The sequence below is a fragment of the Equus asinus genome, chromosome 21, assembly GCF_041296235.1.
Source record: "Equus asinus isolate D_3611 breed Donkey chromosome 21, EquAss-T2T_v2, whole genome shotgun sequence".
NCBI lineage: Eukaryota > Metazoa > Chordata > Mammalia > Perissodactyla > Equidae > Equus > Equus asinus.
Window position 1 is genome coordinate 80539217 of NC_091810.1, and position 25419 is coordinate 80564635.

The following is a 25419-nucleotide window of genomic DNA, read 5'->3' on the forward strand; positions in this document are numbered from 1 at the left end:
GACACAAATTTGTGACACGGCATTCTAGAGAGATTCATTTATGCCCCTTACCTTATTCCAAAATTCAAAGTCTAAGGAATTCTCAACTCAAGTTGTTTCTTGATTAAGAAGCAGTTCAGACTATGAAGGACTTATTATTGGGGCCAAAAGAAGTAGAGAAACATAGTGACAAGGAACTGATAGGAATCAAAATTGACCTGTATACTCCAACTTTGAGTGAATCCTTCAGAGCATGATGAAAGCTAGATTGGCATTTTATTGGGCGTGCTAGTGTTTCACAGGGGAGATTTCTACCCATGAACATTTGGGGCTCATCAAATATGGTTCTATATGCTTTTGCCCAGAATCCTGTCCCCAAGAGGGATGTGAAAATGAAGTATTGTTTTCTGATTGATTATAATACTGGCTTCATCTGCCAGCAAAAGGCCAGCACTGCAAAAAAAATCCTGTTTCCATGGCAACGGCTTTTAACTTTTAACTTGATATCATATGAAAAAGAAATTATTTTTCTCTAGCCTTAAAGATTGCAATTTTGTGAATGTGGGAATGACCTTTGGCAACAGGGTTTTGTTAGGCCAAAGGGCTAATGTCCAGGGTGAAGGCCTTTAGGATTTTAATATGTCAACCCTGATTTTAGTTACATCAGGGCAAGAAGCAATTCTTAAACTATGTAAGGTAATATTTTTCTACCCAGGAAGAATGACCTTTTTTTTTTTTTATATTTCAGAAGTATCTCAAGGGTTGAAGAATAGGAAATTTCATTTGTTGAACTTCCCTGAATATTGCCAGACCCCCAGAAACGAGAGGAAGGAGGAACTAATTAAATTAATCTCTGCTGGATGTTACTACCTTCTTTTCCTGTTAACTTCTCCTTCTGCTGTCTTTAAACCTATGAAGACAGTGGACCCAGTCCTGTAAGGGACATCTGATGACCCTGGTCTAGAAAACTGGGCTTCTCTAGAAGTCGTGCTGTGGAGAAATCACCTGCCATCTCTATGTAAAACCTTAAAATGACAGTAAGTCTGATCACTGGGAGAGGAGAACTGACATTTATTGAGCACATGCTCTGTGCCGGGGGACTGTGCTGGCTGCTTGAAGTGCTCAGAGACCATGGTGTGAACCATCTTCCTTACTGTTGTGAACAAAGAGGATGAGTAGCTCACCCTGGGTGTCATTAAAGGCACTCACTTCTGCATGAGGATCTAAGGGTTCAACACAACATTCCGTAGTCTATTGGTGCCAAATGTTATGATTCTATCAGAGTTATTGATAGAGCTGATATTTCAACTAAATAGTAGTTCGTTGCAAAGAAAAAAGCCCTAAATTTGCCAATCTTGTTCATTTTTATTCTTAATGATCAAAAATATTACATCATTTTTCCTTTAGAATTAATGGGAGGAAGTGACAGAATATATTTTTGGGTAGCACCATTGTGAGTAGAATTTGAGGATTGGAGTGGGGAGGTACCATAAGCAAGACAGCTATGCAGAGATTGTTCTTTTAAGAAAAATGTTAGGGGATGGGAAGGCAAAATCAGAGAAGGGAATCAGTTTTAACAAAGTACGGTCCCCTATAGAACCTTAATAACTAGGTTTTAAATTCACCAAAGTTTTCTCTCACTGTTCACTGTTTAGTGAGCAAACTTTCACCTCTGTTATTGTGAAATAGGCCTTTTCTCCACTGAAGTTGTGAGAAATGTTTTTAGAAGTTTTATCTGTCAGGGTGGGCTGTTACATGCTGTGGTAGCAAACAACCACAAATGGCAGGAGATGACAGTCACAGAAGTTTATTTCTCCTCAGGTTACATGTCAACAAGGATGGGCTGCACCTCTGCTTACTCTGATCTTTACTCTGAGACCTAGGCTGACGATGCAGCCTCTGGAACACTGCCAGCTTTGTGGTGGCAGGAAAACAGAATTCCCTCCTGTTGCTCGAGCACTGGCTGTTAAAGCTTCAGTCCAGGATTGACATGCATCACCCTGCTCAGGTTTCCATAGCCAAGCAGGTCACAGCACCAACCTTGGGCAGAGAAGGAAATCCTCTTTCTAGACTTAAGTACCTCGAATTTCTTGGGGTAGAACCACACCCTTAGTCTCTTTTCCCTGGGCCAGTTTGTCCACCTGGGAGCCACCTTAAGCCGTTCAGAGATTTTTTTTAAAAAAGTTACGAAGGCCATACCTTTAATTTTGTCCTTGCCTTGAGACAGGTTTAATTAGCTTTGATTGTTCAAAGATCTTCTCAGTTTTTTCTGTTACAGTTTGGCTTGTGAAAAAGTTGCCTCTTTCATCCTATAAGACTTGGAATTTCTGGACTCGCAGTCCTTTTCATTTCTGCTTACATAGTGTCCATTTCTTTTCTTAAATCATCTCTTCCTCATGGCGCCTTGTCAAATGCAGCCAACAGCAATCAAAGGGTGCTATCAGCATTCCCTTTTTCACCCTCTTCACCTAAAGCAACAAACTTGTTAGGTCCCTTATATGTATTCTGAATTGTCACAGGTGATGGTATTAACAAATGTGTTTTTCTACTGTAAAATGGCTTTCTAGTCTTCCAGGTTCCATGAAGAATTTCCTCATGGGACCACTGCCTGGCCCCAGCCAGGGCCCTATAATTTAGCGATGTTAGTTGTTACAGGAGCGCCCCATTCCTGATACCAGTTACTGTTATTAGTCAGGGTATGCTCAGTTATGCTACAGTAACAAAAGACCTCCAGATCTGAGTAACTTAAAACAACAAACACTACGTGGCTGTGACAGACCATCTGCATCTTTATTCCTCCAAGAAAGGGCTATGAATATTTTTTGGTAGTACAGTCAACTGTAATTATTGATTCAAAATCTTACTTAGCTAACAAAATCTGATTTTGCCCCATCTTTATATACTTCTAATTCATGCATTCAGCAAATATATATTGATTACCTACCATGTGCTGGACTCTGTTGTAGGTCCTGGGGAAAGAGTAGAGAATAAGGTAGACAAGAGCCCTGCTCTCAAATCAGCCCATCTTTCTAGCCATCTCTACTTTCCTTCTCCTTCCTATCCCATAAAGCTGTCTTGATCAAGGTCCACAGAGAAGATGATGTTTAAGCCAGTCTTTGAAAAATGAGCAGAGTTCCTATCAGCAAAGAAAGGGTGAAGTAGGGAACAGCATTCTAGGTCAAGGGACCAGGAAGGAGTGGAGTCATGAGAGCATAAGCCCTGCTCAGGCGATGGGTCCTGTGGCTGAGCACAGCGAGCGCAGGATAATCTCTGGAGTGGCTAAACCAAAAAGGAAGAATTACACCCTGAGCTATCTTGGTTTTAGGTTTATGTCTCAGATCTTTGTCCTGTGATCACCTCTAATATGAAGTAGGAGCTTCCTAAGCCAGCTGTTTCCCATCTTCCTGCTTCCAGCTCATCCAGATGACTACCCTTTGGTAGGAGGGAGCCACTGAAGAATTTTAAGTGCAGTAGTATGGGATCAGATTTGAGGTTTAGAACTAAGAGATAGGAGGCAGGAGATCAGTAGGAGCCTGTTATAGCTGTCTACCAGGATTGGGCCCTGCTGTGGAGGAACCAATGGGGAGAAACCCCTTGTTACTTCAGACATTACTATTGATGTGCCCAGACTGCTTGAGTATGTCTGTGTGGTGCTGACATGCCGAGGAGCACATCAAGCCCAGCTTCTCCAGTCAGATGAGTTTCCCCAGCCCCACCCCTATCCCACCCTGCCCCAGCTTCTTCCTCTTCCCAGCTGGCTATTTTGCTGAGAGCCATGCATGTACCATGGCCAAGGATGTCCAGGCTCTGACAGATTAAAGAACCAATGCTTGGACACAGGAGAAAAGAGTTAGGAAGCCATGACAATAGGAAAGGAAGGAGACATTGAGGTTTGCTACCTGCTAAGATGTAAGGGTGACAGTTTCAGCTTAGTTTATTGAGAGAATCAGTTCATTAGCAAGATAACTCCAGGAGGTGGTCGAAATATGTATTAATAGCTTTAATAGTTGATCTATCTTATTTTGGACACATTGAGTTTGAGGTTTAAGCAGGACTTCTCTGGGCAGTTGTCAGGCAGGCAGGTGGGAAGCTCAGGAAAGTGTCCACAGCTAGAGGCATCGCTAACGCAGAGGTAGCTGAAATGGGAGAGCTTGAAGGGACTGCATCGGGAGAGAGGAGAACAAGAAAAGGAGAGGGGAGCCCAGGATAGGCAGGAGCGCCCACACTTGAGAGGTAGCAAAGGAAGAGGAGACAGAGTAATGAACCAAGAGGAATCTGGGGAAAGGGAAATGAACCAGACAAGGGGAATGCCACAGAAGCTGGAGCCTGTTTCTATATCTACAGACAGCTCTGAGTCCTCAGTGCACAGTAGTGCTGCCCATTGTGATAAAGTTCACATAGCCTTTATTTTTTGATTGCGGTAGCATTGGTTTATAACATTATATAACTTTCAGGTGTACGTCATTATATTTTGATTTCTGTGTAGACTCCATCATTTCACCACCCGTATTACATAGGCTTGTAACATCTCCATAGATTTACTTCTGTTCTGTGTCATGTGGCAAGGTGTGGAAATGCTTTTTGCTATCTGTCTTTTGTACTGTGCATTCCTAACAGAGGCAGTTTTGCCCCAAGGGGATGGCAACTGGTTGTTGGGGAGGGGAGGGGAAGGTAGGGCGGCTCGAGTCCTAGACATTACAATAGCTTGTGGCCTTTCAAAACTCGGCCCCGTTCAGCAAAATCTTATTCCTTAGTGTTTAATGTTTCTCACTGGGTTTTCTTGGGTGTTACACAAGCAGCACTGACTTCGAGTTCATAGAAGATACACAGAACACATGCGGCGCTACAAAACCACGGCAGATTGATAGCTGTGTTAATACATCTTTAACTTTTAATTTAACTTTTAAGTTAGTGTTTGTTTAGTCACCCTTAACCCTGCATTAAATAAAAATGGTAAGCTTTGTGCTTCCCATGTTTTTGTGTAAAGCACAGATATACATACACTACATAAATAGACAGCATATCTGTGACATTAAAATCCCATGGGGAGAATGTTTGGGAAAAATTGTCCAAAAAGGCTCCTAAGGGGGGCAGTAATGAAAAGATTTCTGTATGTTTATGTGTCATTCATAGAATTTTAGTCTTAGTTTCAATATTGAGAGTTAATTTCTATTGCTTTCTAGAATGTTTCCTTCAAAACTTTTTTTATCTGTAATTTTTTTACTTCTAATTACCAGATGGCAGGCTCTGGTCTCATGATCCAACCAGCCGGACTTACCTATATAGTTAATGTGGGCAACAGGTGGTCGTAAGCTCACGGCAAGGTTAATGCTTCTTCTAATGCTCCTGTTACAATATAATCTTGATTAAGAATGAAGTATAGCATTTATTAGTATTGATATTGTGCATTTAAATAGCATCCCAAATTTAAAGCAAGACTTAAAGAAATAACACAAGTTTTAGGAATCTTTACATATCCTTGATGATTGCTTAGTTGACCTGAGTTTAAGCCAGTTAGTAATGGTAGCTCGTTTTGCCTTTCTCTGAGTCAATTTATATTCTCTTTGGAGTCTCAGGAAAGTTTGAGGTTAAAATAAGAACATTATACACATTGTAATAATTTATATTTAACCTCCCCTGTTTATATTTAATCTTTCCCTGTAGCATGAATTTCTTTTCAGTTTCACTGTGGAAACCCCTGCCTCCCCCTGCCACACACACTTTTCTTTTTTGCCGGTTTTCAGTGTTGTAGAGAGGACTCCTATATTGTGATGAGATTTAAATAGATGCCCTCTAAGACCCCTTATAACTCACAGATTTTTTACGTCTGTGAAGAATGTGTGTGTGATTGTTGAGGGACCTAGGCCAAGGAGGAATTGCAGCAGAAAAGGGTTTTGGAGAAAGTAAGTATTTAAGCAAATAGGTCTGAATTGTCAGAGTGAAGGAAGGAAGACATTCCCTGTACGGGATTAATATTGAAGTGGAAATGGGCAGCATGAGGCTTCTGTGTAAGCGCGTATGGCAGGAAGTAGGTAAGGATGCCAGCTTGATGAGGAGGAAGAATGTGTTTGAAAGCAATAAAGATGAAATGGGAACATGCTGAGGAAATTGGATATATCAGGTCAAAGGAAGCCTGTATGATTTTTGAAAAAGAAGTTCACACTGTATGTGAGTGTGATTTCAGAAAAAGAGGTCAGTGGCTTCAGGTGACACACACAAAAATCAGTGAGAAGGCTTTTTCAGGAGTCCGTACCTGAGGTGTTACTTAGTCTAGGACATAGTGCATTCCTGAACTAGGAGGCAGGGCTCTAGAAAGGGTTTGAGCATTGCTGTGCGAGGTAACATTTCATTTCTTATGATAAAGGAAGCAAAAATATGTGGGTCTGATCTCCATTGTGGGAGGCTAAAGAAGAGGTGGAATTTCATCCTTAAATCAAAGATAAAAAGGTTTTTGAACAGTTGCTCTTTCCCCTCAATTTCAAAAAAATAAAAATCAAAGAGAAAATTTGTTCCTTTTGACCACTTTGTAGAGGTCCAAAAGAAGTAAATCTTCAGAAATAGTTCAGTGAATGAAAAACATTTGTTAGGAGCCTGAGTGATTGTTGACGATCTGGGCATTTGGTAGATTTGGGTTTTCAAGGCTAACTTTTAAGAATTTAGTACATGCTTTTATCTAGAAGAGAACAGTGTGGTTTGATGGAGAAAACAGTGGGCTCAGCAGTCCTGAGTTAGAATCATGGCTCTGCTACCAGCTAGCTTTATGACTTTGAGTAACCTAAACTTTCTGAGAGCTCCAAAAACCAAGGCCACTAATGCCTACTTAGTCCTGCGAAGCCACCAGCAAAACAGTCCCATCTGGCATGTTGCTGGGCACACAGTTATTGCACAATAAATGTTAATTTCCTCTGCTTTTACCTATTGTTTTAACCTACAGTGCCCAGATGAATGGTGGGGCCTTAGATACACCATTAGGTCTATTTCTCAGATTACTCATCAAGTGGATTAACGAGATGGGCATGTTTTTTCACATAATTGAAGCTTTTTGTATAAAAATGGAGTTTACTATTAAACTGGCTATTAAATACTATTAAATACAAGCATTAGCTAAAATCTGTCATATTTATAAAATGTTTAATTATAAGGTTCAATTAAATACAAGCATTTAGGAATAGTAGGAACATTAATTTTTAAATTGTATTAACCTCTACTTAATTTAACCTTGCCTCTTCTGCCGTCAATTAGTAATATAAGTAATTTCACTGGATACTTTCTTGAACTCCTAATTTTCCTAGAGCATGTTTATGCCAGTTTCACTGTGGGCCGTTTTCTGCGTTTATTAATAATACTTTTTCAAATTACATCTCTACTGACTAGACTCATTCCAAACTAGACAAAGAGAAAGAAATAAGTTGCCTTTTCTGCTATATTTTTTTCAACCAGCTTCCTGAGTGTTCAAACTTATCAACATCAAAAAAGAAAGTAAAAGCCCCATGATATTTTTGCTGGTATGAAATCTCATCATTTTCTTTTCCAGTCAGCAGGAAAGCTAATTCTTTTTCTCCAAGTTCCCCGATTCTCACTGGCCAGAAAGACTTCCTGGGTGTGATGAGGAACAAAACATGGATTGGGTATCAACTTCCTGTCTGATATGGAGCTGCTTTCTTACATCAGAGGCTTTAGGTTTCCTTTCTGGTTATAAAATCAGTCTCATGGAATTGTAACATCTTTAATCCTACGTAACCAAAATCATAAGACTGTAAAAATTTTAATTACGAAGACCTGTTTGAGCATGGTATAAAAGTTACCATACAACACTCACATAGTAAAATCCAGTGTCTGACCTCAGGGAACTGACACTTGGGTTGTGTGTGTCTATGTGGGTCTGGGTGTCAAAGCACAAACAGATGACAGGCAACGATTTAACAATCTATTATAGAAGTCATGTATGATCTTAAAACAGGAAAGAAAAACTTGTCCCAATCATACCCTGAACTTTCCCGTATTTGAACTTTTTAATCCTGTTGGCTATACATGGAAGAAAAATAAAAACAATCATAGTAAGAAGAGAGAACTAATTCTATTGATATCTCCTTATAATTTATAAGGTATTCCACATGTGTTACCTAACTTAATGCATGCACTGAGCAACTCCTGAAGGGTGGTACTGTTTCCTGTTCTTAAGGGAAGCAGACTGAGGCTCACCAAATTTAAGTAAGGTGTAAGATTTAAAAGTCCTAAGAGACAAAACTGGAACAAGATCCAAGATTTCCTTACTTTACAGTCTATTCTTTTTCCATCATATTTATTGCTTTTTCATCCAAACATTCCTCTTGACATCCTACCTACCCTTTGAAGTTCATCTGGGCTGCCATCTTCTTTTTTTTTTAAATTTTTCTTTATTTTTTATTTTTCCTTCTCTTCCCCAAAGCCCCCAGTATGTAGTTGTGTATTCTAGTTGTGGCATGTGGGACGCCGCCTCAGCATGGCCATGTCCGCACCTAGGATTCGAACCAGGAAAACCCTGGGCCACCAAAGCAGAGCGCTGGAACTTAACCACTTGGCCACGGGGCCACCCCCAAGGCTACCGTCTTCTTCATGTAGGGTTCTCCAGTCATCCCATCTGGAGGAAATTCTTCCTCTTCTCAACTCCTACAGCACCACATGTTTCTGTTATGGTGTTTAACCTACAAAGCCTTTGCGTTGTCATCATTACTTTATCACTACTTTATGTACTTACCACCCCCAGACGGTAAACGGCTTGAGTCCTGGGGGTGTATTGTTACCACTTATTAGCAGGAGGCATGCAGGAAAAGTGTGACTGACTGAGTGAATGAATGAATATGAATAAATGAATGACTGACATTCCGAGAGTCTCTGCCATGAAGCAGTGTTGTGATGACTCACTTAGCAAAGGATCTTTCCTCTTAAGAGTTCCCAGTCAAGGGCGGAAATGAGCTCAGATGCAAGATGAGGCTGGGCTTTGAACACAGAGGCGCTGCACCAGACAAGCCATAGGGGGCACGCCTGTTTGGCTGTGCTCTTCTTTTTACCATGGTTTCTTTAATTTCTCTTTTTAAGCTGGTACTCCTTTGGGGCCATAGTAGCTCTGGAGCTATCAGATAGAAATGCCCTCCCTTTGTCTCTTCTTATCTAACAGTTCTCTTTCGGTTTGAAGTGATGCAGAGACTTTTCCACCTTTCCCTCTACCTTTTGCAGATCGAAGCATATCCTTTAGCTGTTGGTAAGCCACTGGCCACACTGGCCTCCTTGTCATCTCATTGTTTTGTGTCTTCTCATCTCTGTCATCCTTGACGGTAGTCCATTTGGAGCAGCGAGGGAATTCTTTTTGAAGGAGGTCACACTGGCTGTCTTAAGGGTCGGCCTGTGATAAAGTCGCTGTAGGGATATCATTGTGCTGCTCTTGTGCGTGGACAAAACACTGAGAGTTGTTTTGAGTAGGGCTCCCACAGAGCTTTTTCTCACCATGTAGCCTGTGAACTTGGAACCTACTAGTAGTTTATTAGACTGCTAATCAAAGTGGAAATGAATTAGCAAGATAATTACAAAACCAGTACAATGTCCCTTTCCAGTATATATAGTTTCAAATTATGATGTTGGCCATGTAGATTGATGTATTCCTTTTGTAAAATAACTTAGCGGCATGTATCATAAATTTATGTATGTTTATAAACCTCTTCTGACCTGGTAATTTCCTTCTGGGAGTCTAGTCAAAGGAATGATTCTGAAGTTGAAAATATGAATGCAACATATCAGATAGGGGATTGCATTCAGCAGTGTCAGAGAAACCATTACAGCAGCTTAACAAAATAGATATTTATCTTTCTCACATAAGAAGTGAGGAGACTGATATTCAGGGCTGGTGAGGCAACTCCATGATACCATCAGCATCCCAAGCTTCTTCAGTGGCTTTTGTCCTTGCTGTCCCTTTGTGGTGGTAAGATGGCAAGTTTACTTCATGTCATTGTTCCAGGTGAGAAGAAAAAAGGACAAAGAAGGATAGGTAAAACTTTCCTAGAAATCTCAGGTGGACTTCTGTTTATTTCTCATTAGCCAGAACTGTGTCTCCCCTGGCTGCAAGGGAGACTGGGAAATTAAGGTTTGGATCAGGTATATTGTCAGCTTAACCCAAATTGAGTTTTGTCAGTAAGAAAATTGGAAGAATGGTTATTGGTAAAACCACTAGTAATGTCTTCCATAGTGATCAATGTATTGAAGATAACAAAAGTAAAATAACGGAGGCATGCTCACTGTCCATTTGCAGAGTAATAGATAGATAAAATGAGCAAATGTGTGATGGAATAAGTAACTAAATTATAGTTTTGTCAGGAAAACAGAAGCCACTCTAGGTATGAGGAACAGGAAACATTTTAATACAGGGAATTAGAAGTTTATACAACCCTTGGAAGGCTGGAGAGGTGAAGGTCAGGAAGGCCACTAACGTAGCTTGGACTCCTCCCCAAGCGGAGCCAGAGGCGAGGATTTATAAGCAGGTGGTATACTTGGGAGGTGATCTCAGGGCTTGGCAGTGGGAGATAAGGGAAAGAGGAATGACCAACATAGGGGTGTGTTGTAGAGCTTGCATTATGGGAAGTAGGAGCTTGATTCTCCTACTGAAAAACATAGTAAGTACCTTCCAGAATTGTCTGCCCAAAGGATGAAAAGAGGAAGATTTATCCATTGGTTCCCAAGAATTGTCCCCAGGGACATTAACTCCCTGTATTTCTGAGCTGCACAAGTGTATGTGGGCCAAGCTGACTGCCATGACATCTGCAATGTTGGAGGAACCCTAGACCAGAAAATGGAAATGTGTATCCTGCACTTGAGGTGGGATGCTGCCACATGAAGTGAGTTGAAGTCTATATGGAACCGTGTAACCATGGCTGGAATCAGAGGTAAAACCCAGAGGATAGGAACCAGGGTGCCGAGGCATCTGCTACGGCGAATATCAGGAAACTGGACGTGAAGGAGTCATGGGCAGCAGCCACTCCAGTAGCTGCCTGCAGCGCCCAAATAGGTGGTTCTTTGGTGGACACTCAGAAGCCTCTGGCAAAACTTTCCATCTCTAGACCACTGTCGCACAGCTGCTACTGGAGAATAAGGGCTTCTCTTTCACGTTTCAGATGTCACGCAGGTGCCTCCAGTTGGTGGGAATCTGCTGGGAATCCTGATTGCCAGGGCCTCTGAGAATATGGTTTCCAGGCTTCATGCCCCTGAGGTCCAAGGGACAGCTCAGAAGGGTGAAGGTTGTCCTGAGTGTCAGTGAATGATATCTGGCCTAGCAGCAGCAACTTAACAAGGAGTTTATAAAAATGTGTAGTGTTTAAAAACTTCTTGGGGCTGGCCCAGTGGCGCAGCAATTAAGCTCACACGTTCCGCTTCTCGGTGGCCTGGGGTTCGCCGGTTCGGGATCGCGGGTGTGGACATGGCACCACTTGTCAAGCCATGCTGTGGCAGGTGTCCCACATATAAAGTAGAGGAAGATGGGCATGGATGTTCACTCAGGGCCAGGCTTCCTCAGCAAACAGAGGAGGAGGATTGGCAGTGGTTAGCTCAGGACTAATCTTCCTCAAAAAAAAAACTTCTTTTAATCCCTTCCTATTCACCCAGTTGGTGGGGGAGGGATACCACCCTAGGGTTTGGGGGTGGCCAAACACATAACACCCAACACTGGACGGGCGAGGTCAACTGCGTTGCTTAGTCACATGCACTCACAGTCACTGCACTCACAGCTGGGGATGAGGACACTGCATGCCACCCAGGGCCACACAGGAGCTGCACTCAGGAACGGCATGAACAACCAAGGGCTGTGGGAGGCCGGCTTGTAGTATCAGGAGGGTGGGGTGCCCCCTGGTTCCTGTGGGAGGATGTGATTGGCTTGTTTGAATAATTCCACTTGCTGGCAGGGAACTGAAACCGCTACTGAGGGATAAGCAGGAACTATGCCTGATCCCTTTGATAAGGGGAGTTGCTTGGCTTGGGGACCTTATCCACCGGAACAGCATGGGGAGGGGAGCTTGCGTTAGGCCATTGGAGGCCTTCCTGATGTTATGAGAGGTCAAGGCAGCACATAATAGTAAGCCTTAATTTTAGGCCTTATACCACATAAATAACAAGCAGTCTTCATTAGTTAGGTACAGAAAAAAGGGCTTATCTTTTTTTAAAAATTAAGATTAAATGACTCTCATTTGATCATCTCATTTTGCGAGGCAGCCCTTTTTTCCCAGGATTTCTTCTGTTTTTGTGACGAGCCCCAAAAACTCAAGGCCCAACTTAATCCCAAGGGTCAGGCCTTGGTATAGTGTCCCCTAAGAAAGGCAAACAAGAAAATGGGTCCTGGCACTTAGTGAGCATTGGAAAATGAATGAAAGTAATTGAATGAACAAATACATGAACTGGAAAGCAAGCCAAGCCAAGAGACAAGTCCTGAGCTTCTCACTGTTTTTGCTTCGGCAGACTCTTGCTGTCTGTGGCCGTCCAGATCCACTCTTCCACCAGCTGGCGTGTCCATGACTTTAACACCACCTTGTCCATGATGGGAGGGGAGTGCACTCTCCTTCTCAGATCTGAAACCCAGTCCTCCCTCCCTCAACAGCTGCTCCCACAGCCTTTAGTGGGCTGAAGGAAAGGGGGAAAGAATCTGGAGCTCAGGAAGCATTGCCCACCCAATCTGCTCTTACCTGGACCACTTCCCAGCGTGAGAAATAATAGATAATAAGTTTTCTGCATTACACACTCGTTGATGTTTTCTTTTGTTATTCCCCCTCCAACACACACCCTAGCCTCTGTAACTGTGGTAGCCACCAGCTTCCTGTGGCTATTTCAATTTCAATTTAAAATTCAGTTCCCCAGTTACTCTTGCTACATTTTATGTGCTCAGTAGCCACCTGTAGCTGGTGGCTACTGTATTGGACAATACAATGTTTAGAACATTTCTGTCATCACAGAAAATTCTGTTTGACGGTGCCACCTGCATCAATTTGTAGGATCCTTCATGCATTTAATCGACCTCTTGAATGCATACTACGTGCCTAACCTTATTCTGAGCACTGAAGATACAGCAACAGACAAGACAGACAAACTTTCTGTCTTCCCAGAACTTACATTTTATTGACAAAGACAAAGCCTGCCTCCAAATGTCAGTGTGTATACGTTGCTGAGGAAGGACAGCCCTAGAAAACACATGGCTAATTGTTTCTTAACATAGTGGCTCATCCCCAGTCTGATTTCCTTGAGGGATAGCTTAATTTTCTTCACATTGTGGACCATTGAATTTTAAACTTATGCTTCAGACTGATTTGCAAGCTACAAATGGCTTACGCGTTTGATTTACCTTTAAGTATTGGCTGTCATTGTGGAGTCTTTTAGGTTCTGGGTGAGAGGTTTATTTGAAAGTAGTTGTTTTAGGATTTAATTGTTTAGATCAATTCCGGCTGCCTGTGTTTAGAATTTTAATCTAGTGAAAGGTCTAGTTCTTACCAGCTGTGTATAACCACAACAGAGAAAAATACATTGCAATCATTTTGTTGGTTTTCCTACCACAAAGCCTGTGTGTTCATACACGCCACCTCCCCATACAAGGATTACTCTTACAGCATTAATAATACCAGCCTAAAAAGTCGAATAATGGAAATGGGTGGTATTTCTAAATTAGCCATTAGAATTCAGACACACTACGCTAATGCTTTTAACAAGAGCCACTAATGCTCTCCACAAGAGCCGAAAATGCCAACACCAACAATCTGTTTGAACTAATGAGCTGTAAACATTTCCCCCACTGGTGAACTGATGAATTATAGTATGTTACAATTGAAAGGGACCTTGGAAATGGGTCTTTCTGCTCCAGCTCCTTCTTTGCTCATTTATTGGTCCTTTGAAGATATAAATAATTTGTCCAAGGTAATAGCCGAAGGGTAAAACCCTGCCATAGCATAATAAAGGGGTCCAGAAATTCATTTGTGTAAAGCAGGGATTCTCAAACTTTAGAGTGCTTCCTGGAGGCCTTGTTGAAGCACAAATTGCTGGGCTCCATCCCCAGAGTCTAGGATTCAGTGGGTCTAGGGTGGAGGCTGACAATTTGCATTTCTAACAACTTGCCAAGTGCCGCTGGTGGTCAGACTGCGTTTTGAGATCACTGGTATAAACCATGTCCTTACATTACTGTGAAGTTAGTGAAATGATGAGAGCAAGCTTACATAGCCAGGCAGCCTAGAGATCTGAGGATCCAGCTGCATGATCCACGTCTATCCAGATGTAACCTTGGGTTCGGCACCACCTAGTGGTGGTCGTCTAAGGCTGTGTAAACATCAATGGGGACGATTCTGGGTCCTGCAGCTGTCTGGGACTTCCAGGACAGGGACATTGCAGCTATCTCTTGATCAGTAGGCATTTACTTTGTTGTTCTGATCTGGAAGATTGAGCCTTGGGGACCCAGCCTCCATCTCTGCTTCCTCACTACTGCCTGCTGCTTCCCTGTCGGTCTTGTCCCTCCTCCATATATGCTTCCCTCCCCCAGGAGAAGAGAACATGGGCCCAACCCTGCTGGAGAAGCTGGAGAACTAGTCGCGTTATATCCAAAACTGCACTGCGTAGGACTTGTAAAGCAGCCGGTGTAGATCTGTTGTTCAGGGTACTCATCCTCGAACTTCTGCCTCACTGTCCTCACTCAGCACCTTTGCACTTTTCTACCTTTTCCCATCAAATTCTAACCTTGAAAGTTTAGCTTGAATTCCATCTGCCTCAAAGCCTTGTTCTGCTACTCTCCATAAGATGTCCTTTTTGAGTCCTCTGAAGAGAGAGGACATATTTCTTCTGCTGTGATGCTCCAGACTGTGTAGATGTGTTATGTCATTTCATTCTCAAACAACCTTGCAATGTGGGTGTGATACCTGTTTCACAGACAGGGACGCTCAGACTCAAGAAGGGTTAACACATTTTCCAATTTGTTATAATTTGCTAGACTGTACTGTAATAATTTGTCTAATACAGCCGGTAGAAATAAAGCTGGCTGCAGAGTGATTTTTGGCCTATTCTCTCCCTGCTAAACCGCAAGCTCCTTGAGGGCAGGGAGCATGTCTCATTTGCTTTTAGCCCCAGCCCCTACTACTCACACAGTGCTTATGACATTACAGCCCTCAGTATTATCCAAAGGAGTGGATCTCCAGGTTTGCTGCTGCTTGTACTGTATCTTCTCTCTGTGCAGTTGGCTGTGGTCCCCACAGGGAAGGGGCCCCTTCAGTGTGGCCTCTCCCCGCGGCTCCCACTCAGAATTCACAGCCTCTGTCTCCCTCTGAATGCAGTCTTCAGGAGAAGGACTGTCCCTCCACCTTGGAGACGAGGGATTTGAAGATTAGTGTGGTTTCAGCTCTTTGCCGGGTTCTTCATCTGCATGTGGCTTCCATACCCTCTTCGCTTCACTGAAACTCAGTCCCTCTCCCTTTCGGTCATTATCTCCTTAATCTTCCAGACATTCCTATGCAACAAGTAGCAGAGACAAGCGAAAGGTTTATCAAAGAGAGATTGGGTAACAGATCACAAAGAGCTCATGTTGCTTAAAACTTGAGAATTGCATGAGAGGCTGTGGATCTAAATGTTTAAGAAACACTGAATCACTCATTTTCTGTTTGGAATATAACTTGCAAATGTGGTTTCATTTATCATCCCACTTCCTCAATCTCTCATAAAACTGCCAGTTTCAGGAATGAGAACAAATAGCTTGGCCTCCCTGTGGCTCTAGCAGTCTCTTAGGCAGGGGCTTGGATCCCCGGTTCTCGACCCACTGTGCATAGAACCCCCCGGGAGTCTGATTTAATTGATCTGATGTGTTCTTCCACGCTTCCAGTGCAGTCAGGTTAAGAACAGTTTAGGTTCTTGGTTTCCAACCCTAGCTTATCATGAGAGCCATCTTGGGAGCCTTTTAAAATTGGCTCATTGAAGAACCTGGGAATTAGAATTCCTGAGGGAGAAACTTAGGTATCTATTTTAAAAATAGATTCTGACCACCAGCTGATTTGGGGAACACCAGTCGTGGTACCTCTGGATATTTCTTCCAGCCCTTTTAGTCATCAAAGCAAGACAGAATTATCAGCATAGTTAAATGAGGCCCTCACAGGTGAGGTCAAATATATTACTTTGCTCGTGCTTCCTGGAGCAAGGCATTAAGCTGAGAATCATCAGAAATGCTGGGAATACCATGACTTCCCTGTGGGCCTGAGCTTGCCTGCACTGGTCTCACCTGTGACCTTAATCTGTTCCAGTGATGGCTGCACCCCCAACTTGCCCACATAACTTTTCACTTCATTATAATTTTTATTCCAGCTGCACATTCAACAAACTCTATCTATCCTGTGGAATCACTTGGCATAAATGACATATTTTGAAAGATTAAACTGGAACCACAAATTAAAACTCTCTTCTTACTAGCTCAAGGGTTAAAGAACCCATTAGGTGGCTTGAAGTGGATGGAAGAGCTGAGGAAGGAGAATGGGGGTGGGGGAAGGAGTTTTAGGTTAAAGGTCAAAATTAAAATTAGTAATGACTATGATATTGTGAATAATTTCACAAACTGAAATGTATTGCCTGTTCAGAGCATAAATCTTGGGTTTAAAACATTCTGATAAGAGTTTTGCCTCTTTCATATGGCCTTGCCTCCCTTTCTGTTGTAAAACTTGGCACATCTTTTGGGACAAATGCCTGCTACCCAAAGGAAATACACATATTTTTTAGATCCCCAAATTCAATTTCTGAAGGTGTTTTTCAGGCTCAGCAAAAGAAAAAAGAAAAGTGAATGAGTTTGCTGTGGACAAGAAATAGTCTTTTTCATAAGTAGTGCAGTCAAAATGATGGAACGTGCTCCTTTAGTATTTGGCATTGCTACAGAATCGTTTAATTCCCTGACCTCAGTGCTGAGTTTTAATACCAAAACCATAAAAGGAAGAGTGGTACATACTCTTCACCTCCCACAAGCACCTTTCTGTCTCCTCAAATGAGATAAATGGTCTTAATATACCTTGATGCCAGAGGAAGGGGGTCTGTGTCATTCAAATATTAGTCTCCCTCTCTGGTCCTATTTTTACCCGTTGCTGACCTCACTGACTGTGGACAGAACACCCTCCCCCAGTAAATGCAAATCAACTCCAGCTGGCCTTGAGGAACACTCCAGCAATTAACTTCCCAGCCCTCCAAGCAGAATTCACATTAATTGAGTCCCTATTGTAGGCTTTTCCTTAGCAGATGAATAATTTTTGCCCTTTGGAATTCAGTATCTCAGTGCATCTGACCACCTCAAATATTTTCTTTAACTTTTCAGAGAAAGAAATATGAAGGGGAAGGGAGGAAAGGAGCTCTATTGAAGGTGTTTTTTTGCCTTTAAAGTTGGCTGAGTGAGAGCCTGCCCATAGGGCTGCTGGAGGACTGACCGAATGAAGCAAGCATGAAGAGCTGATCTGCAGTGCTTCCTCAGGCAGTCCATCCCCACGGACAGACAGACGGACAGACACACTGTTCCTCAGTGTGATAGGAAAGTACCCATGCAGCTTCTGCATCAGGAAAGCCTTTATCAATCAGAAGTCACACGGTCCTATTTTTTTTGTCTTGTGGTGTTGGCCCTCATGAAATTATCGCTAGTATTTTAAAATGGTGAGATTCCATCTAAATGTCTGGCTTCTCTTGAAAATTTAGGGAAAAAAATTTTGAGAAGATTTTCAGTTTCTTTAAAAAAAAAAAAAGGAAAAAAGCCCTGTTTTCCTGTTGACAAATTAGCTGGAGCCAGAAAAACACTATCCCCTTATGCTCTCTAGTTCACCCTCGTCCCTCCTACTCCCTGTACACTCCTAGACCCGAGACGGAGGTAGACACTGTAATCGTGCTCACACTGTTGGTCATAGGATCAGAGGAAAGTGAAATACTTCTTGCGCAAACTGAGAAAATTTGGAAGATAGACTAGGAGGACCATGAGTTTCAAGAAAAATGAGAGAGAACATTTATTTCTTTTTGGAAGTGAAGGATATTCCTGTATTTAATATGCAAAGCATCTGTATCAAAAGAATTTGACTAAAAACACCACGATAACCCAGACCCAACCCTGTGGACACATGCATCCGTCTATGACTGATGGCATAAGTGATCCTGAGAAACCTTCATACTTGCCTTCCTGAAGGAAGCCAGTGCTCATGAGGCTCAGGCCCTGGGGTGGCTTGCTGAATCTCAGTTCCTTCTGTTTTTCTGGTTCTCTCTATCCCCCGGTGGCCAAAAGTAGCTTGCCTGTACAGCATTAGCTCAGGAGAAAGGGAGAGACGCGTACAATGTGCCAGGCACACAGCAAGTGCTTTAGTGCTTTCCTTCACTTGATTCTGCCGGCAATACTCCGATTTTGGTGTTAGCCCCATTTACTGATGAGAGAGCTGAGGCTCAGACAAGTTAACAGAGCAAAGCCACTCAGTGACGGGCCTGCCTGATTCTTTCTTCTCCACCATGGTGATTGTGCTGCTCATTGAAATGCTTTTCTGGAATTATTACTTAACACAATGACCTTAGCTTTTATTGTGGGTTGATAAGGAGCAGCCACAGAATATGTGAATATTCTCTTCACATTCTATAAAACTATTGAGGATGCTAATGCTTAGGTTTGTATTTCTGAAGAAAATGTCCTTCTGTTTATGCAGCCAGAAAAGAAATGATGCTAGCTATCCTTTTTGCTTTTATTTTCAGGAAGCTCCAAGGGAAATGTATTATTACATCTTATGGTGAAATTAATCCCCCCTTTCTGCACGTAATTTTGGATCTCTCTTTCTGATGTCATTAATGTACTTTGATATGTTAATAATCCTATTGTACAAGTTGCATCTAGTAGTAAGCTTCTTCAGATCCTTTTTAAGGAAGAAAAAAGGTATAAATTATAATTAAGAACCTTAAAGTTCAATTTATACCCATAAGAGTAATTTCTAAATCTAATTTAAATAAGACGCTGGATTTAACAAAAGGGGCTATTTGGGGAGTAGCCCAAAAGCCTTTGGTTCATTTCTAACTTAGAGGAAGCAAAATTAAGAGATGGTTGGTATATGTAGACAAAGAGAACAGATTAGTGGCTACCAGGGGAAAGGGGGGGTGGGGAGTGGGCACAAAGGGTGAAGTAGTGCGCCTACAACACGACTGACGAACAATAACGTACAACTGAAATTTCACAAGTTTGTAAACTATCATAATCTTAATAAAAAGTTAAGAAAAAAGATCGTTGGTAAGCTCTGGCCTGAAGTGTCATATCTTGCCTTCTGCTGTTGGGTAACAGCTGCTGACTCGCACAGAGCATTTACTGTGTGCCAAGCCCTCGTGCGAGTGCTTTGCATGCATTGTCTCAGTCTTTGCAGCAAGCGTTTGCTTTTTTTTTTTTTTTAAGATTGGCACCTGAGCTAACATCTGTTGCCAGTCTTCTTTTTTTTTTTTTGTTACTTCTTCTTCTTCTCCCCAGAGCCCCCCAGTACATACTTGTATATTCTAGTTGTAGGTCTTTCTGGTTGTGCTATGTGGGATGCTGCCTCAGCATGGCCTGATGAGTGGTGCCATGTCCTCGCCCAGGATCTGAACCAGCAAAACCCTGGGTCACTGAAGCGGAGTGCATGCACTTAACCACTCAGCCACGGGGCCAGCCCCTGCAGCAAGGATTTCAAGTACCATTCTCACTCCTTTTACGAACAAGGAATCCAAGGATCAGAGAAGTCAAGAAACTAGCTGAAGGTCTCATAGCTGGTGGGTTTGATCTTGAGCAAAGGCCCGTAAAAGGAAGAGTAGGCTCCTTTTCAAACTTCTTCACACACCTGTGATGTTAGTTGTTATGTCAACTCTCCTATTCCTCCCCCACTCCCATTAGTTTCCCAGAGGGTACTCTAAGGTATGTTGGCCATCACCTTAATCAGATCTTCCTTTATTCTAGAGAGATGGAGAGCCATTGTTATGTTTTGTTCGAGCTCTACTGGTGGCCTGGATTGTTGGTCAGCTTCATTCTTTGCCTCACAAACTATATTAAAGCTCAACTCAAATACAGTTGATTCTCACTATTTGTGGTAGTTATGGTCTATAAAGTTGTGAATACTGAATTAGTGAATACTGAACCATTGCTCCTAGGGGAAATACAGGGTTAAGTTCCTATGAGTCTCTGGTCACATTTTTGTCAACTGATCAATACATAATCTTATTTTGTATGTTTCTGTTTAAAGACACCTTGTTTAATATATATTGCTGATTCGTTAACTTTGAACTCAAGGCCAACAGCACTATAACTGATGCCTGAACATAGCTTGTGTAAGACACGTATTTTGTCCGTGAGGCCCGTCACAGCCTTCTTGCACTAAGGATCACTAAGTAGCACTTCAGCACTATGCTTGGGGGCCATTTCAAACAGAGATAGCAGTAAAAAGCACAAAAATGCTAAAAACTGACTCTACATAGCCTGCATAAAGGATGCTTGTTTACAGTATGTGAGCTGAAACAAGAAGGCAGAGCGTCACCTTGCTTGACTTCAGCCAGGAGCATGTGTGTTGGGCAACAAAGATTTTTCACCACTCTGCGTGTGTCTCTGAATGACTGCTAAAGCACCATGGGTGTTGATTGTGAGGTTATAAAGAAATTTTAGGGATATTAACTCTTTGCTTGTTAGAAATGGAACATTGTTTCTAATTTTTCATTTGTATTTTTACTTAGTAGTATTTTTTTATTGTGTAATTTTTTATGTGATAACATTTATCTACCTTTTTCCTTATTGCTTCAAACTTTGATTCAGAGTTAGCAAAGCTTCTCTACTCCCAAGTAGTAGAAGTCACCCGTATTTTCTCCTAGTACTTGTATACTTTACTGTTTTACACTCAGTTGTCTGATCCGTTTGGAACTTACACTGGTGTGTGGTGTTTGGAATGAGTACAGTTTTCTCTTTTCCCATATTACTCTGCCATTCTCTCAACAACTGTTTGAAAGTTCATCTTTTTGCCCACTGATTTGATAGGCTGCCTTTATCATATCCTAAATTTCTATATACAATTCAGCCTATTCATGTGTCAATATTAAATTGTTTTAATTATAGAGGTTTTAGAGTGTGTTTTAATGTCTGGTGGGGCTGGCAGTCCCTCCCTCCCCTTATCCCACCTTATTGGGTTTTTTGTTTTTGTTTTCCAGGATTTTCCTGGCTATTCTTCCTTATTTGTTCTCTATGAACTTGTCATTTCAAGTCAATTTCCATATCAACTATCAGAGGTTTTCGTTTGTGTATTTTTCTCTGATCTATGGACATTTCTAATTGAAACATCTTAAGTGGTCTGTGAAACAGAAATTTCCCTCCTGAGTCAGTGGAATGGATTGTCCCATTTAAGCCACAAGGAGAGGCAGGATTCTATTAGGCTGGCTCTCGTTAAGGAGTGGTTCAGGCCACATGCACCCCCTGGCTCCCCCTGCGCTAATAATCAGTAATGTCCTCACCTATGCTGCTGTCTCTGCATGTTTGGTCAAATGTTTTCATCCTCCTCTTCTCTCGTTTTTCTCCTATTCAGCCTTTTGACTGTAGAACTCTGTACTTTCTTAGGATTTCATCCTAGAAATTAGTTGTCATCCTTGGAGCTCCTAAATTATTCCCTGAGAGACCAGATACAATTAGTGTTTCCTACTGTACAATTGAAAAGAGGCTCTTGATGGAGTCTCATTGTGGCTCTCCGTCTATCCAAAGCAGCACCATTGACCCAAGAGACTCAACAAAAAGCCATCATTTGAACAGTGAGTGAGTTCCGTTAGGTCACAAAATGAATATACAAAACTCAGTCATTTTCATAGAGCAATTAGAAAATATAGTGGAAACATAAATTCCATCACAGTGGCAAAAAAATACAGAATGCCAGAATTAACTCGACAAGGCTGTAGTACTTAAATGAAGGGAAAACACTACAAAACTCCACAGAAAGACCTAAATAAAGATTAATTTTGAATAAATACTAGGCCATATGGTACTTATAGTTGGGATAGCTCTGTGTAACCCAGATGATCCCAAGTGTCCCAGGCCTTTGGGCTCAGTTGTTTCTTAATATAAGAATAAAATGGCTCTGTTCCATGCCTTATAGAAGTCTAACAGTTTCTTGAAAATTTCTAAGCATTTCCAGAGATGATTGAGTGGCATATGTTCCCCTAGATCAATATAAGCTACAGCTGTTTTTCTGCTCTCCTGTTACTTGATCATTTATTTATTCTTTCATTCATTTGTTTTATTCACTATGCATTTATTGAGTATGATAAATAAATGGCAAGCAATAGGATATATTGGAGTATATGAGGAAGCCATTTGGTTTAAAACTAATTCCACCTGAACTTGTTTTTCCAAGAGGGTTTGACATGGCCGTTGAACATGCATTGTATATCTGCTTTAAGTATTTGCTATGTCCCAAAGACAAGAGCAATACCCTTAAAGATAAGGATGTAACTTCCCCCACATCAGTGTTTTCTTAAGGATAAGCATCTCTCCCTAAACTAAGGATTGGTTGCTGACCTGCTGTGCTCACCTTGTGACCACCCACCTTGTGACCACTGACCCGCTGTGTTCACTGAATTGCTGTGCTGGCAAATAATCCCGTGACTATTGTAAAAGGGACATTCCAATCATATGTGATGTACACTCTTTGACAGTATATGACCACTCTGTACACACCCACTTCATTGGAGTGCTCCATTCCTTTGCAAAAGGACTCTCCAGGGCTATATGGTCCTTATGGTTGGCTCATAATAAACTCACCTCAATTTTGACGTACAGATTGGTTATGGATTATTTCTGTCAACAAGTACTTCCCATGTCCTCAGCAGCCCATAGCTGCCCTCTAACCATTGCTTACGGCTCCTGTGGCTTCTGCTTCTGTTTCTGGTCACCTTGTCTTGGGACATAGTCTATTCTCTTTCATCGCCCTGCTGAGCCCCACCAAAACAAAGATATTTTGTACAAGACTTTTGCTGAGGTTTTGAGGATACTCAAGGTGGATAAGCATTGTGGGAGAGAAGGAGGACAGATGTAATGCGTGAGTACAAATAGCATAAAACAGGAAGCAATGAAATATTAAATACTACATGTCTTAAAGGTCATGGGTCATCCTCTGTGGGAAATTTCTCACTTTATCCTTTATTCTTAGCTCCTACCTGCTGCTGTCCTTTGGAATTGCCTCTGTCTGTCTCTCAACATCTCTTGTTTATCATCTCCTTAGCCTGTCTGATTTCTGAACCACTTAACCCCGCTTTCCTAGACTTTGGGAATTCAAACCTCCTGTCATTTTATAATGGAGAGCAACTCAACTCTCTCTTTCTCTCATTCTTACTCATCCAGACTGCACTTAGGGGGGCTTTAATCTGCCTAAACAAAGAAGTCATTGAGCTGTTGTGCCCCCCCCACCCCGAAGGACCTTCTCACCCTCTAAAGGGAATTCTTATTGCCAGAGCTACAGTCTTTAAAATATCATTTAGTTTTTGCTTCACTAAACTTGGATTTTAAAGAGATCAACTCTCTCCCAAATTAATAAAGCAAGTAGAAGGTAATTCCAACTATAATCCCAATGGTGTTTTTTCTGGAATTTAATAAAGTGATCTTAAAGTTAATTTGGGGGGAAAAACAAGCTCAAAGAACAACAAGACAGATCTTAAAAAAGAAGAGTAATAATGGAGCACTAATTCTACCAAGAGTTTAATTTAAACAACACTTGCTGTTATAGTGGAAGAATGAGTGAACAGAAAAGTAAAATGTAATACAAAGTCCTTAAACAGATCTAAAGGAAGTCAGCCACACCAGAAGAAAAGACAGGCAACTGTGTCATCCCAGACTAAGGAAGGCCTTTCTAATCATGGAAATGTGTGTTTGTGTATACATTCTTACCAAAAAATAAGGAAAAAAGCATGCTTGGACCTTAAAAACAGTATGCTAAGTGAAAGAGCTAGACACAAAAGGCCATATGTTGTATGATTCTATTTATGTGAAATGTACAGAATTAGGCAAATCCATAGTATATTAGTAGTTTCCAGGGGCTAGGGCAAGGGAGGATGGGAATTGACTGCTAATGAACATGGGAGTTTCTTTTTAGAGTGATGAAAATATTCTGGAGTTAGGTACTGGTGATGATTTCACAACTTTTGAATATACTGACAACCACTGAGTTGTATACTTTGAAGGCTGAATTTTATGATATGTGAATTATGTCTCAATTAAAAAAATTTTTAAGATAAGTCAATTTCACTTGGGGTATCCTGAGAAAAAAAAACCCAGCCATGCCAGTAAATAATGGTTAAAAACAAAAATATTCAATGACACTTGATAAAGATGGTAAGGTAAATTTTATTCAGGACCATCAATATAGGTATAGGGCCCATTGCAATGGGATTTTACAGTGAGGAAAAGAGATTGGGCTCAAATTGTAATACAGCATGGGCGAGTGAGGATTTATAGCCAAGGAGCTGGAGGTCATTGGATGTAAAGTTACTAAGCGGAAATATCAGGGCTAAGCTGACCTAACAGGATTCTTGCTGAAGACAGGCCAGGGTCATCATCACCTGGGGGATGGTAGAGGATGAGGGGCCTGATCTGATAGTGAGGGTGATTAGATGTTGAGAGTGAGGGGTTCTGGTTAAACAGACTTAGCACGGTTCCTGCTAAAACTAGGTTTTACAAGGAAGAGCATGGATGGGCCTAGGAGAAGGTTCAGGCACCTGACTAAAGAATCTTTGTCAAATGTGAATTAAAAATTTTTAAAAGACAAATGACTAATAAACGTATGAAATGCAAATTAAAGCAATGAGATGGAATATTTGCCTACTTACTTGGCAAAAATGGAAAGAAGTGATAAATTTCATTGGGTAGGTTGTAGTCTAATGGATAGCCTCATATCCTGGTATTGATGAAGGGCAATTTGGCAATATATTTCAGAAGCCTTTGTAGGGGAAGAAGAGATTTCCTCTATCCACTCTAAGTCCTTCTGGCCAGGCTATGAATTAAATTGACATAGGACAGAAGAAAAGGAGAAAATTAAACAAAGTTTTATAACATGCATACATGGGAGAGACCCAGGAAAACTGAGCAACTCGCCAAAATGGCCGAGGCTCTCATCTTAAATACCATCTTCAGCTAAAGACACAGGAGGATGTTGGGGGTGGGTGTTTGGGGCTTCAGAGGGGAGGAAGGCAACACTGATGGAATGGAAAAGCAAATGTTTGGTAAACAGAACTTTGATAAGAGTGGGCTTAGCGAGGATCTTCCCAGTCTACCTGATACCCAGAGTTATCTGTGGTGATGGGCTGTCCTCGGGACAGGCCTTTGTTTTAAATTTCTTTTAGGCAGTTAGAGGGAAGGTCAAAGTTTCTTTCAGAGTCTTTTTGTTCTTAAAAATAATCAAGGCAAGGCAAAGAGACACATTTTGGGGTAGC

At 41.6% G+C, this 25419-nt stretch overlaps 1 protein-coding gene across 19 annotated transcripts in view; it reads left to right on the plus strand.

Annotated features, from left to right (window-relative positions):
* Nucleotides 1-25419, plus strand: part of TMEM108 (transmembrane protein 108) — a 335504-nt gene that overhangs the window by 153294 nt on the left and 156791 nt on the right. The window lies entirely within an intron of this gene.